The following is a 13,794-nucleotide window of genomic DNA, read 5'->3' on the forward strand; positions in this document are numbered from 1 at the left end:
AACCATCTTTCTTCCTAGCAAACAACACTGGAGCACCCCATGGAGATATCCAATAAGTCGTTTAACTGATCCTTCAACTCTTTAAGTTTCGCCGAAGCCATTCTATAAGCAGGAATAAAGATAGGTTGGGTATTGGGGAGAAGGTCAATCCCAAAGTCTATTTCCCTTTCGGGAGGAATACCAGGTAAATCATCAGGGAAAATTTTTGGAACATCTTTTAAAATAGGTATCGACTCAAGAATAGGAGTTTCGAACTCCACATCCCTCAGCCTCAGTTTATGGTAGACACAACCCTTCGAGATCATTTTCCTAGATTTTAGGTAAGAAACAAATTGAACGACCCCATCCACCAGACCTAGAATGTGAATAGTTACCATCATCCACCCTTGTTCTCTTTGCCTCTCTAGATATTTCCTAGAGCTTTTCTTCCTTAATTTGTTGGGCATGCACCATAAGGCAAGAAATGTCCAAGTCATGGACAAGCATAGCGGTGATGCACTCTTTGACTACCATGTCAGACACACCCGACACAAACTTACTCATCTTTGCCTTACGATCCGCCACAATGGAAGGAGCATACTTGGATAGTTGTGAGAACGGCAAAGTGTATTTCCTTACCCTCATATTTCCTTGCCTAAGGTTGATGAACTCAAGTACCTTGGCCTCTCTCTTCTCTGGAGGGAAGAATTTGTCCAAGAAATGCACTTTTGAACCTATTCCATTCGATGGGACCCGCTTCCACCGGCCTTGCCTCTTTCCACTAATTGAACAAAATCTGAGCAACCCCTTTTAGTTGGTAAGGGGCTAATTCCAAATTTTCTACCGGAGTCACACCAATAATGCCAAGTACCTTGTAGACCTCGTCCATAAACTCTTGAGGGTCCTCAACTTTGGAGCCATAAAATTTCGGAGGGTTGATTCTTCACTCTTGACGCCGCTGTACCACATTTAGGTTCACAGGGACTACCACAGCTCTATTGGTTTGTGCCTTCATATCTTGAGCCAAAACATGGAACGCCGAACTAAACTCCGCATTTATTACATTCTCATTTAATGTGTCAATCAAAGCTTGAGGAGGAGCTTGGGGAAGAACCTAAGAAGGAACCACTTGATCAACATTTTCTCCCTACATCCTTCTAGAATTAGGCCTTCTAGTATTCATATGTTGAAAACCATCAGGCACTAATTAAAAGAAATACTTATAGAGTTAAACTCCAAGGCACGACTTAGAGAAGTGAAGAAGTGAAGTTTCCTAAACATCTAATGGCCTCTCGTTAATAAATGTGGCGCGCTTCACACTTATAAACAAAACTCTACTAAGCGTGGTTTGAGACATCCTAGAACCATTCCAAACCTTCTGCTTTGATTACCAAGTTTGTCACGACCCAGGGGTACCCCCTAGATGTAGCAGGGCATATAACAGCCCGAGAGACCTCATACAAGCCACATAGCATATCGTAATATCAAGTAATAGAAAAGGTGCAAAAATTTAAAACATTTTAAACAATCAAAGTCATTCATAAAACAAGTAGAAGTCTAACAACATTTTCTCAAACCATCTAACATAATAAGATAAATCTTGGGACGCAGCCAATAAAATCGTCCAACATGAAAAGAAAGACATAAAAGAAAAAGGGTGATCCAATCCTCGAATAAGATGAGGACTCACCAAAGCTTCACTTCCTTGATCATCTAAGAACCTAGCCACAAGTGTCTGAGTGGGGAGCGCTGAACCCTACATTTTGTTAAGAAATGTAGGCAACAGTATGTGTTAGTACAAGAATGTACTAAATATGATGGCTTGCAAAAACAACATAAACATAAGCATTAGTCATCATAAGACATAAGGCATAAGAATAATCATGACATAATAAGCATCATAATGAAAGAGGAATACTTACTTAAGTAACCTCAGTTAAACTTAGCAAAGATTAAGGTCATCCGCCTCTAGTCAAGCTTACATCATGGAAGACATATCTAGCAACACTCCAAGTAAATCAACTTCATAACATAATCATACCAATCATACTTACTTTTAAAGACATGGGGATTTGCCTCTATGCCTAGCTTATAAAGACTAATGGGTATTCGCCTCTTGCCTTACTGAATTTAAGATTATCGGTACTCTCCTCCACAACACATCATTCGACATTAGTACTCACCTCTACATCATTCCATAAGGACCATGGGTACTCGCCTCCATGTCCATTCATCAATATAAAAACGTGAGGAATGGTCTCTTGTTCAATTCTAAGGAGTATGGGAAATCACCACATATCCTTCAATATGGAGGTCAAGGATAGTGGCCTATTGCCTCATCATTCATTAAGCGTTTTAGAGTAGATTCATTAAGGTGAACAATCCCTTCAACTTAGAATCATTTATGTGAGTAAACCTTTCACATTTATTCAATCGTTCTTAGTGATTCACTATGCGAAGTATCCCTTCCACATCATATCATTAACATTCAATAATTAGTAGTCTAGGCTTTACTATCAAAGCACTACATCTCATAATCATCATTTATGCTTCATTCTCATGAAATTCTAGTCACAATTCATTTATCCTACAAGGATATGTCTAACCCATAAAGTTTCCCTTAATGGCATCAACCCAGTCATAGCAATTCAACCCTAAAATCATAGGATAAGCATGGGTACACGTAATTTCATCCTAAATTCATGCAATTCTATCAATTCAATCATAAACAATCATAATCCAACTATTTGGATGAACATTCATCATAACCCACACCATTTGAAGAAACCCTAACTAGAATTGGGGATTAAGACATCATAATGGGGGAAATCAAAGAGAATCCACGGGAAGAAGGATCCCATGGATGAAAAGCTATCATACCTTAGTCACAAAGCCTACCAAAATATTAAAGATTTACAGACTTGTTCTTGACGTAGCTTCAAAGTCCTTCTTCTTCTTCCACCTTCTAGAAAGAATATTTGAGAGAGGATTTCTTTTTTCATTTGGAAATTAAGAAAATAATTTAATTGAGTGAGTTTAGGGGTCTAAAATCCTTATATAGGTGGTCTATGTTTAGAAAAAATGAAACCACATTAATTTAATTAAAACTGGAAAAGGACCACATACCCTTAAAATAACCGTCCAGGCCTGACCCACGAGCTCACGACTGACGGACCGTGGATGGACCTATCATCCATCCTGCACATCCATGGGTCAGTGATAAAAGACATGATTTTTGGGACCTCTACCTACGGGCATTCGACCGACGGACTGTCGACTGACCTACGGTCCGTCCTGGTAACCCATGTTTCCCTGTCAAAGAATTTTGGGCGAAATGATAGCTACTTCACCATGGACCATGGTCCCACCATGGTCTTTGCGTGAAAATTCTAAAATTTAGTACCCACGGCCCCACCTACGATCCGTAGGTCAACCCACGAACTGTGGTTGGCCCTCGTGGATGACACCAGTAAGTCCCAATTCTGCAATGTTTCCTCTTTTCAAATTCAGGGTGTTATACCTACGGTCCGTCCTGGTTGACCATCGTTAGGTTCAATAACTATGATTCAGAGGTCTCGAACAACAGACCCCAACCACGGACCATTGTCTGACCTACATTTCATAGTTCTGGTCGTCTTCTTGGACCTCTATACCACCCTTAGGCAGTGCTATCCACGGACCACACCTACGGTCCGTGGTCCCATCAACGGGCCATGGGTTGCCCTCGTGGCTGGTACCTGTAGTTTATCCAAAATCTAGTGTACTCCCTTTTTCGTTTACGGTGTGTTACATAGAGTCCACCAACCTGATTTAATAGACATACGTTTTTTGCACTATCAATTTGGGCAAGGTCGTGCTCAATTGGTGATCTTTCTTTCTTGTTAAGCGAGCAACAATGTGTTGTTTGCACTTCTTTTTGCATTCTGACCATTCTTTCAAACATAAATACTTTCCATGTCCAATTGCCTACATAGGTGCAAATCATCAATATTTTATCAGAGTAGGACCAAATTAGGCAATGAGGACACTAGTTACTGAGCTAAATAGACCTTAAATGAGTGCAAATCTACCACTCATCAACACTCCCAACTTAAACTTTTGCTTTTCCTCAAGTAAATCAAGAACACAATAAGCTTAATACGGGTGTCTAAAATAGTACTCAATGAGAAGTAACATTCAAGTCCCATAGCAAGACTATCATTAATAACATGCTACCCTTAATCATGATAAAAAAGCTTCAAATGATGACTAGCTTGTCTCAAAACAAGCTCAAGCTCATTTTAACTTCTTTTCTAATGCAATAACATTGTCATGAACCGACACTACCTCTTAGTCGTAACAGAATTCTTAGAATCACAAGTTACTCAAAGCTAACTCTTGATACTGGTATAGTGATGAGCAACTAAATATGAATATGTAAAATAATTAAAATGACTGAGCGGAAATATAATTATGTAATACTGGTTCAATATATTTTTGGACAAAGTTTTGTATACAACACGTATAATGTAGAATGAGTCGGAAATAGAATAGACCGAATATAATAACTCTAACTGATTGTCTATGAAGCGTCTTCTAATATTCATTATAGTTAGCAGGACAGGATCCCTCTTACCTTAATCAATACATATGAATATAAATAACACACTGGAATTACAAACATACTTGAGTGCTCAAAATAAGAGACCTCATCACCTTTTAATCAGAAGTTGTGATCCTAGTCACTAGGATCCTCATAGCAAGAACCTGAATCTACATCCCATGGAAAATGTAGGCATAATATGTATGTGAATCTGTACATTGAATGTATTGAGTATGAAATATATGTATGCTAATTTGTTAAACTGGACATGATGAATTTAAACATGATATGCAAGACCAAGTAAAACGTAATAAAAGCCTTAATAAATAATTCATAAATCATATATAAGGTCAATTCATGTTTAAAACCAATTAAGAAGCTTTCATGAAACCTTTGAAGAAAACATACTTCTTTTGTGGGATATTTTCCATTAACCAACATAGACCATATGAGCTATAACATGAAATCTAGTGTCTGCCCCACTCCAAAAAGGGGTGTCCTTTCTTTCCAAGGTAAGAATCATAAATCTAAGCTAAAGTGGTTCGACTAGCTAATGTTTATCTAAGACAAATCCAACGAGGGCAGTAGTTAGGGACAAGGAGATTGCTTCTATAGAGATGGCCCCTACTAATGGGAGAAACTCCATCTCAAAGTCCCTTGGCTCTAGGTAAAATCCCAACATAATTAATATAGTCATAATCATAATCATAGAAAAATACTTCGAAACGAAACAATTAAGACTACAATCCAATCATAAGTTAAGATTAGAGTAGATTCTTTATACACCATGATTCATACATATGTGAGAAAACATTTCACAACCTTTCACAAATCATTGGAACATAGTTTAAAGCATCCTTAAATCATAAATTCAACTTTTCATAAAGCATGCATAATTCATTATCATTGTTCATAAGTTCATAAGCTTTTATTCATAACTTCATAGTCAAAATTATGAATTATGCATGTGTTCATATGAATCAATTGGAAAACAATGTAGTTGAAGTAAAATATACTTTCTTGAAATTTTTTTAAAACAATGCACTAGAGATTAAAGATAATAATAATTTCTTGAAATACTTCTTGAAAATAATGTAATCAAAACCTAATAAACATTCTTGAGTTATTTCTTGAATGAATTCTTTAAAATCTTGAATATACTTTATTCATGAAAATAATGTATATGAAATGCCACGACAACATTTTTAAATAACTTTGATTTGAAAGGGATCCAAATGGTATAAGAGCATGAATCATAAATCAAAGATCATTAATGACATACAATACTGTAATTTTAATAATAAATTAAAGAATCCATAATTAGATATAAACAGAATTCAAAATCATATAATCGTTGGTCCCTTAGCTTTGATCATAAAAACATATATTGTAGGAGTAGGGCATGAGGAAGAACAAAGTTCCTCACTTTAATAATCTTACATATACCTTTAATTCTCCATGAATCTTGAAGAAGAACCCTAATTTAAAGAAGAATGCTTAAGCAGTTGTTTCTTTAGATTCTTGAATTAGTGTTTTAAAATTCTTATGACCAAGAATTAAGATTTCTTTTATTTGTAACGCCCTGAGGCTACCCCTTGAAGGCGGACACGGGACCTAGGATCACGGATGACCCCAAGCTAACCTTGCTGGCATATCATAAGCATTCTAAATAAACTGAGGTAAATAATTACTGGGCGGAAGCTAAATCATGTAAGTAATCTGAAATGAAGTGGAATACCCATATATTAAATCTGAATATATGAATACTGTAAGTTTGAATACAAATGTAAAGTCAAACTCTAACACTCTACTTGAATCTAACTATGTCAGAAATAAACCTCTAAACTGACTAGAAATGCTGGGACATGCCCCAGCTAAATCTAGCAAAACTATACTAAAGACTAAAATGGAAATACAACATGTCACTTGTCCTCAAAGAATCAGGACCCACCTCTGATGCTGCTAAACCGAAGATCAAGAACTGATCTATGCGTGATCTGACTACTAAGGGCCTGAACCTACATCACGAGAAGATGTAGCGCAGAGTATACGTTAGTGCTTGAAAGGTACTGAGCGTGTAGGATATAATAAAGCTGAACAATAACATAACTGAACAAGCAATAAAGCCATGACATAATCTGAACATGGTAAGGATACTGAAAATACTGAATATGACTAAACTAAATGCAATGACAATGTTTATACTATGCTGAAACTGAAATATGAACTAAACTGATAACATAGTCAATTCAATAGGATCTTACTGAACTTTAAGGGGGCTACTAATAACCAACATTAAACCACATGAACTAAATGTGGATTCCAAAGTATATGCCTCATCGAGAGAACCCAATATACCCTGCCAAAGGTACAGAGGCATGCTGGCATTATCATTAAAATAATGCCCACAGAGGGGACTACAACCTACGAGCCACGTAGTTCTGGGACTTAAGGGTGTTTGACCCTAGTACACTCAGTATTAAGCTTCTCCCAATTGATTAAGTAATTTAACATTTGATGATTGAAGTTCTATAATACTGGATAGCTCAAATACTGACATGCAGACTATGAGAATGTAACAATTATAACTGATAATGTGATATTCGTAACTGAAGCATATGTATATCTGGAATAACTGAATAATCTGCCCTATCATGCAAAATTCATGAACTAACGAATATATACAACCAGGGTTCTGAATGTCATACGAGAAACTGAGTAATAACATGATAATCTGACTTGGGTCATTAAAGTAGGTAATTCTTGATACTCTACTGGAGTTCTAGAAACCCTAAGTCTAGATAATATTAAAGGAATCAAAAATCTGACTGAAATCTAGCGACCAAATTGGTGAAAGGAACCCACTAGTGAAATACCACATACATGATGACGAGTAACACCGAGATATCTTTCAATTTTGGGGCTGAAACTAGTGAAACCTTGTTGCATTCTCGAACTAGGGTTCTTGACCTCTTTCTCCTCTAATGCTCTAATTTGTTTCTATATTTTGATGAATGATCACACTTAGGTAAGTTCTACTTATGATTCTATGCTAAAACTGCCCAAAACCATGATGTTTAGGGATTAAACGATGTAGTTTAGGGATCCAATGAATAAGGAAAAGACAAAATGAACCCTGACTTAACTACTGTCGCAACCAGCCGACGGATCTAGTCCATGGACCGTGGTCCCACCTATGGTCTATCCTAGTCATTCATCGATTGGCTTCACAGATTAGGATCTGCGAACCACAATCCATGGACCTGGTCCACGGACCGTGGTCCACCTATTGTCCGTAGGTCCTGGTCAAGGGTCGGGGTTTTCTAGGACCTCAATCCACGAACCGTGGTCCCATCAACGATCCGTAGGTCCTGGTCGTGGGTAAACCCTTAGCTAATTTTGTTTTTGGAGGAGGGGGTTTCTGGGGATGTGTTGAAGTTTCGAACCACGGACTAGCAGAATGGACCATGGGTCATCCTACGATCTGTGGTTGGCAACTGTGGGTCTTCGATGCAACTTCTGAAAAAATTGCATTTAGGTCTGTTTTCGGATTCGGGTTGTTACATTATCTCCCCCTTGGGAACTTTCATCCTCGAATGAATACCAAACAAGTTGAAATGAAGGGAGAGAGTTGCAACCCCTACCACTAAACACTGCAACTAATTTTTGTATAAACTTAAGTTCCAAGAACATGCAAATACGCTGAAGATGCAAGTACAACTAAAGGAACATGATGCCAAGATTGAAACTGCGCGCATGAATGAGTGAAAAACTGAAGATGAAATATTACGTCAAGCTGGAATGGCATCGGAAAGAAAGAGGTTAGGATACTTAGCCTTAATGGCTGCTTCTGCTTCCCAAGTAGCTCCATTTACGGACTAACTCCTTAACAATACCTTGACCAAAGCAACTTCTTTGTTTCTTAACCTTCGAACTTGACGATCAAGGATCTGAACTGGTACCTCTTCATAAGTGAGACTATCCTTTACAACTACACTTTCTAAAGGTATTATAGATGCTGGGTCACCCACACACTTTTTTAGCAACAAAATGTTGAAAATTGGATGCACTGTTGCTAGTTCTATTGGCAAACCGGATGGACTGAATCTGGCCGTATAAAGGCTGCTTCACCCACTTCAAACCAACCAACTGGATATCTACATCTACGCCCATACATTACCTCTTAAGGGGCCATCTGAATGTTGAAATGATAGCTATTATTGTAGGCAAACTCTATAAGAGGAAGGTGATCATCCCAACTACCCTTGAAATCGATCATGCAAACTCTCAACATGTTCTCGAAGGTCTGAATCGTACACTATACCTGCCTATTTTTCTGTGGATGAAATGTTGTGCTAAGATTAACATGAGTACCAAGACCCTTCTGAAATATTTTCTAGAAATGAGAGGTAAAGTAAGGATCTCTATCTGAGATGATAGACAAGGGAATCCCATGCAACCTAACTATCTCATTAATGTAAAGCTTGGCAAAGTCTTCCACCGAATTTGTAGTCTTGACAGGCAAAAAATTATGCAGACTTAATCACTTTATCAACAATCAACCAAATGGAGTCATACTGTCTTTGTGTTCGAGGTAAACCTTTGATGAAGTCCATCTTGATGACTTCCCACTTCCAAGTATGAAGTTGATCTCTTGAGTCATACCTATTGGTTTCTGATGTTCTACTTTCACTTGGTATCAATTAGGGCACTTACCACAAATTCCACTATATCCCTTTTCATACCATTCCACCAAAAGACTTCCCGTAGATCACAGTACATCTTAGTGGTACCTGAATGAATAGAGTATCTGGAATTATGGGCTTCTGCAAGAATCTGCTATTTCAACTCACACACCTTTGGAACACATAATCGACCCTAATAATGAAGCATACCATCTCCCTCTTTGGAGAAACCCTCAACTCTCTTGTGATGGATTACACCCTTCAGGTGAAGCAATATAGGATCACTGTCTTGCTTTTCCTTAACCTCCACTACTAATAAAGATTCTGACCTATTCTGAACTGATACACCTCTATATGATATGCTCATAAGACGAACTCCTATGCGAGCAAGCCTGTGAACATCCCTTGCTAGCTCCTTCCTATCTTCCTCTACATGTGCCACACTACCCATCAATAGTCTGCTAAGAGCATCTGCTACTACATTGGCCTTACAGGGATGGTAATGCACACTCACATCATAATCTTTGAGGAACTCAAGCCATCTCCTCTAACGAAGATTCAACTCTTACTGAGTGAAGACATACTAAACACCAATATGGTATGTGAACACATCCACGTTAACACCATACAAGTAATATCTCCAAATCTTAAGTACAAACACCACTACTACAAGCTCAAGGTCATGAGTTGGATAGTTCTTCTCATGTACCTTAAGTTTTCTAGAAGCATAAGCTATAACCTTACCTCGCTGCATCAACACACAGCCTAGGCCGGCTCTGGATGCATCACAATAGATCACATAACCATCTGAACCCTCTTGTAGAGTCAAAATAGGAGATGTAGTCAACCTAGTTTTCACTTTTGCAAAGCTCTTCTCAAAATCATCTGACCACTGAAACTTGACCTTCTTCTGCGTCAACTTAGTCATTGGATTGGCTATGGATGAAAATCCTTCCACGAAACTTCTATAATAACCCTCTTGATCTACGAAACTTCTGATATCTGTCAGAGAGGTAGATCTAGGCCATTGTTTCACTACTTTTATTTTATGAGAATCCACTTGAATCCCTTTGCTAGACACTATATTCCCAAGGATAGCAACTGACTGTAACCAAAATTCGCACTTGCTCAACTTAGCAAATAACTAGCGATCTTTGAGAGTTTGCATAACAACCCTCAAATGATTCACATGTTCTTACTCATTCCTAGAATAAATAAGGATATCATCAATAAAGACGATAACGAACAACTCCAAATACTACTTAACCACTATGTTGATCAAATCCATGAAATTTGTAAGTGTATTTTCTTAGTCCAAATGACATAACTACAAATTCATAATGACCATACCGAGTCCTGAAGGTTGTTTTTGGAATGTCACTATCTCTTACTCTAAGCTGATGATCACCAAATTTGAGGTATATCTTTGAGAAATGACTAGCACTTTCAAGTTGATCAAATAAGTCATCAATCATGGTGATGGGATACTTATTCTTGATTGTGACCTAGTTCAACTGCTTATAGTCAATGCACATTCTGATAAATCCATCATTCTTCTTCATAAACAACATGGTGCACCACATGGTGAAATATTGGGTTTGATGAAGCCCTTAACTAGAAGGTCTTTCAACTTCTCTTTCAATTCCTTAAGCTCAGTTGGAGTCATTTTGTAAGGAGGAATAAAAATAGGCTGGGTATGTGGAAGGAGATCAATTCCAAAGTCAATTTCCCTTTTGGGAGGAACTCCAAGAAGATCTTCTAGAAACACTTCTAGAAACTGATTAACTACAGCAACTGACTCAAGAGTTGGGGTTTTAGAGCTTGAATCCTTAACCCAAACTACAAGATAGATATACCCCTTAGAAATCTTCTTTTTGGCTTTAGGGTAAGTAATGAATCGACCCATAGGCGCTAAGCTACTACTCTTTCATTCTAAGATTGGTTCATCTAGAAACTGAAAACGAACAATCCCAGTTTTACAATCGACTGAGGCATAACGAGAAAGTAACCAATCCATTCCTAGAATGATATTGAATTCTACCATTTCTAACTCTACAAGATTTGCTAAGTTGACTTTCTGGGAGACTATGACAAGGAAATTTTTGTATACCCGTCTAGCTATAGCTGGGTTACTGACTAGAGTAGAGACTGAGCAGGGTTTTGAGAGAGTTTCTGGACCAACATTGAATTTCACTGCTATATAAGGAGTTACAAAGGAAAGAGTAGCCCCTAGATCTAACAATGCATAAACATCAAGGTCAAAGACTCGTAATGTACCAGTGACTACATCAGGATATTCTTTCTGATCCTAGCAAGCTTGGAGAGCATGCGAGTTATTTTGGCGCTGACAGTCACCTATACAAAATGAGTTACCCTGATGTGCTGGGCCACCTGCTGGTGCTGTTGAAGTTCTGGACTGAGCTCTACCAATTTTACTTTCTTGACCCAATTTAGAAGGACAATCTTTGAACCTGTGACAAGACTGACCACACCCAAAGCATCCTTTCTTTTCTGTAAGACACTTACCTGTACGGTTCTTACCACACTTCAGACAAGTTGGGTAGGTTCTGGTGCCTGAAATATTGTGCTGACTCTTAGAGCCTCATGCCTTACCATTCTTATAATTTCGAAACTTGGAGGATGGAACACTAGTTGTTGAAAGTGCTGGAGCTGAAGACTATTCCTTAAACTGCGAGCTATTTCCACCACTCGATTTCTATTGAGAATAGTCATAGTTGCATGTCCTAGCCTTCTTATTCTCTTTATCTTGTTCCCTAAGTTTATCACCCTTAACTTGTTGAGCATGTGTCATGAGCTTAGAGATGTTCATATCTTTGAGCAACATAGCATTCATACACTCTGTTTTCACTAGATCGGATACCCCATACATGAACGTGTTCATTTGAGCCCTAGAATCAGCAACCATGTGAGGAGCATACGGGAGAGTTGGGTGAACTTGAGTCCATACTCTTGGACTGTCATCGAACCCTACGTCAAATTTATAAACTCCTAGGCTTTTGCCTTCCTCAACTCTCTTTGGAAGAACCTGTCCAGAAAGGTCTCACTAAATCATTCCCAAGTGATAGGAGCTGCATCTGTACTCCTGTTCTGTTTCCACTAAGTATACTAGATATGAGCTACATCCTTAAGTTGGTAAGATGCCTACTCAACCCGATCATTCCCCGTTACCTGCATCACTCCCAAGAACTTCTTCACCTCATCTATGAAGTTTTAGGGATCTGCACCAATCTGCGATCCTCATAACTGAGGTGGATTCATCCTACCAAAATCTCAAACTCTAGCTGCAGCAGACCCAACATTAGCATTTGCCGGAATAGGAACCTGCTGGTTGTTCTGGTTGGTCACACTCTCAGCCAACAACTACATAGTGTTCTAAAATTCAACATTTGATACTTCTTGATCAGGGACTGGAGGAGCTACGTTTGCATTCGTAGCATTTATATTCCTTGCGTAATCTCTACAAGGTGGCATGATTGAAAGCGCATAACGAAGGATTCACACGAGGAATTAGATCATACCTTACGCACGATAAGAGTAACAAAGAAATTGAAGTTTTCCTAATGCACATCGCATCCTCCTTTTAATTAGATGTGGTGCACTTCACACCCATTAAAAGGTCTCTATTTAGTGCCAATTTTCATACATCATAGGACACTTAAACCTAAGGCTCTGCTACTAAGTTTGTCACTCCTTGAGGCTACAACCTGGATTCGGACACGGGACCTAGGATCACAGATGACCCCAAGCTAACCTTGTTGTCATATCATAAGCAGACTAAATAAACTGAACTAAAGAAATACTTTGTGGAAACTAAATCATGTAATAATTAGAAATGGTGGGGAATACACATATACTAAATTTGAATATGTAAAAACTGTGAGTTTGAATACAAATGAAAAGTCAAACTCTAACACTATAACTGAATCTAACTATGTCTGAAATAAGCCTCTAAACTTACTAGAAGTGTTCGTACATACCCCCAGCTACATTATTTAGTTGAATATTCATAACTATCTACTCCCAACTCGGAATGACGCAATCTTTGTGCTGTTGGAAAGAAAATTCGAAGACCTTTAATTTGATAGGTTATGATTCATGTAACTCTTGATATTCAAAGTGATATGGTCATTTGAAGGTGACCAAACTAATATCTTGAAAGCTTAACAAAAAGGAAACATTCAAATCAAGTTTGTGTTAGAGGATTATTATTACCTTAATTAATCTACAAATATCCTCGCACACTAAATAATTGACTTTATCACCTATGCACAATTAAGAATCATCCAGTACAACCCTATACACTTATGAAGAATGGTTTAGATCTTAGCTTAGAGATTTTTGGGGTGTTACAAACATGTTTCAAAAATGCATTCAAGTGCTGTCACATTAAGAATGATTCTGTGATCTCACAAAGGAAATCAATAAAGGTGTAAGTAGTCAATTCAACTCTCACTCTCTCAAAAGAGAAATACATGCAAGCTTTATCCCATAGGCTTGCCCATATTTTTCTGTCATCAAATAACCTAG

This window comes from Solanum stenotomum, chromosome 1 (genome assembly GCF_019186545.1).
Source record: "Solanum stenotomum isolate F172 chromosome 1, ASM1918654v1, whole genome shotgun sequence".
Lineage (NCBI taxonomy): Eukaryota > Viridiplantae > Streptophyta > Magnoliopsida > Solanales > Solanaceae > Solanum > Solanum stenotomum.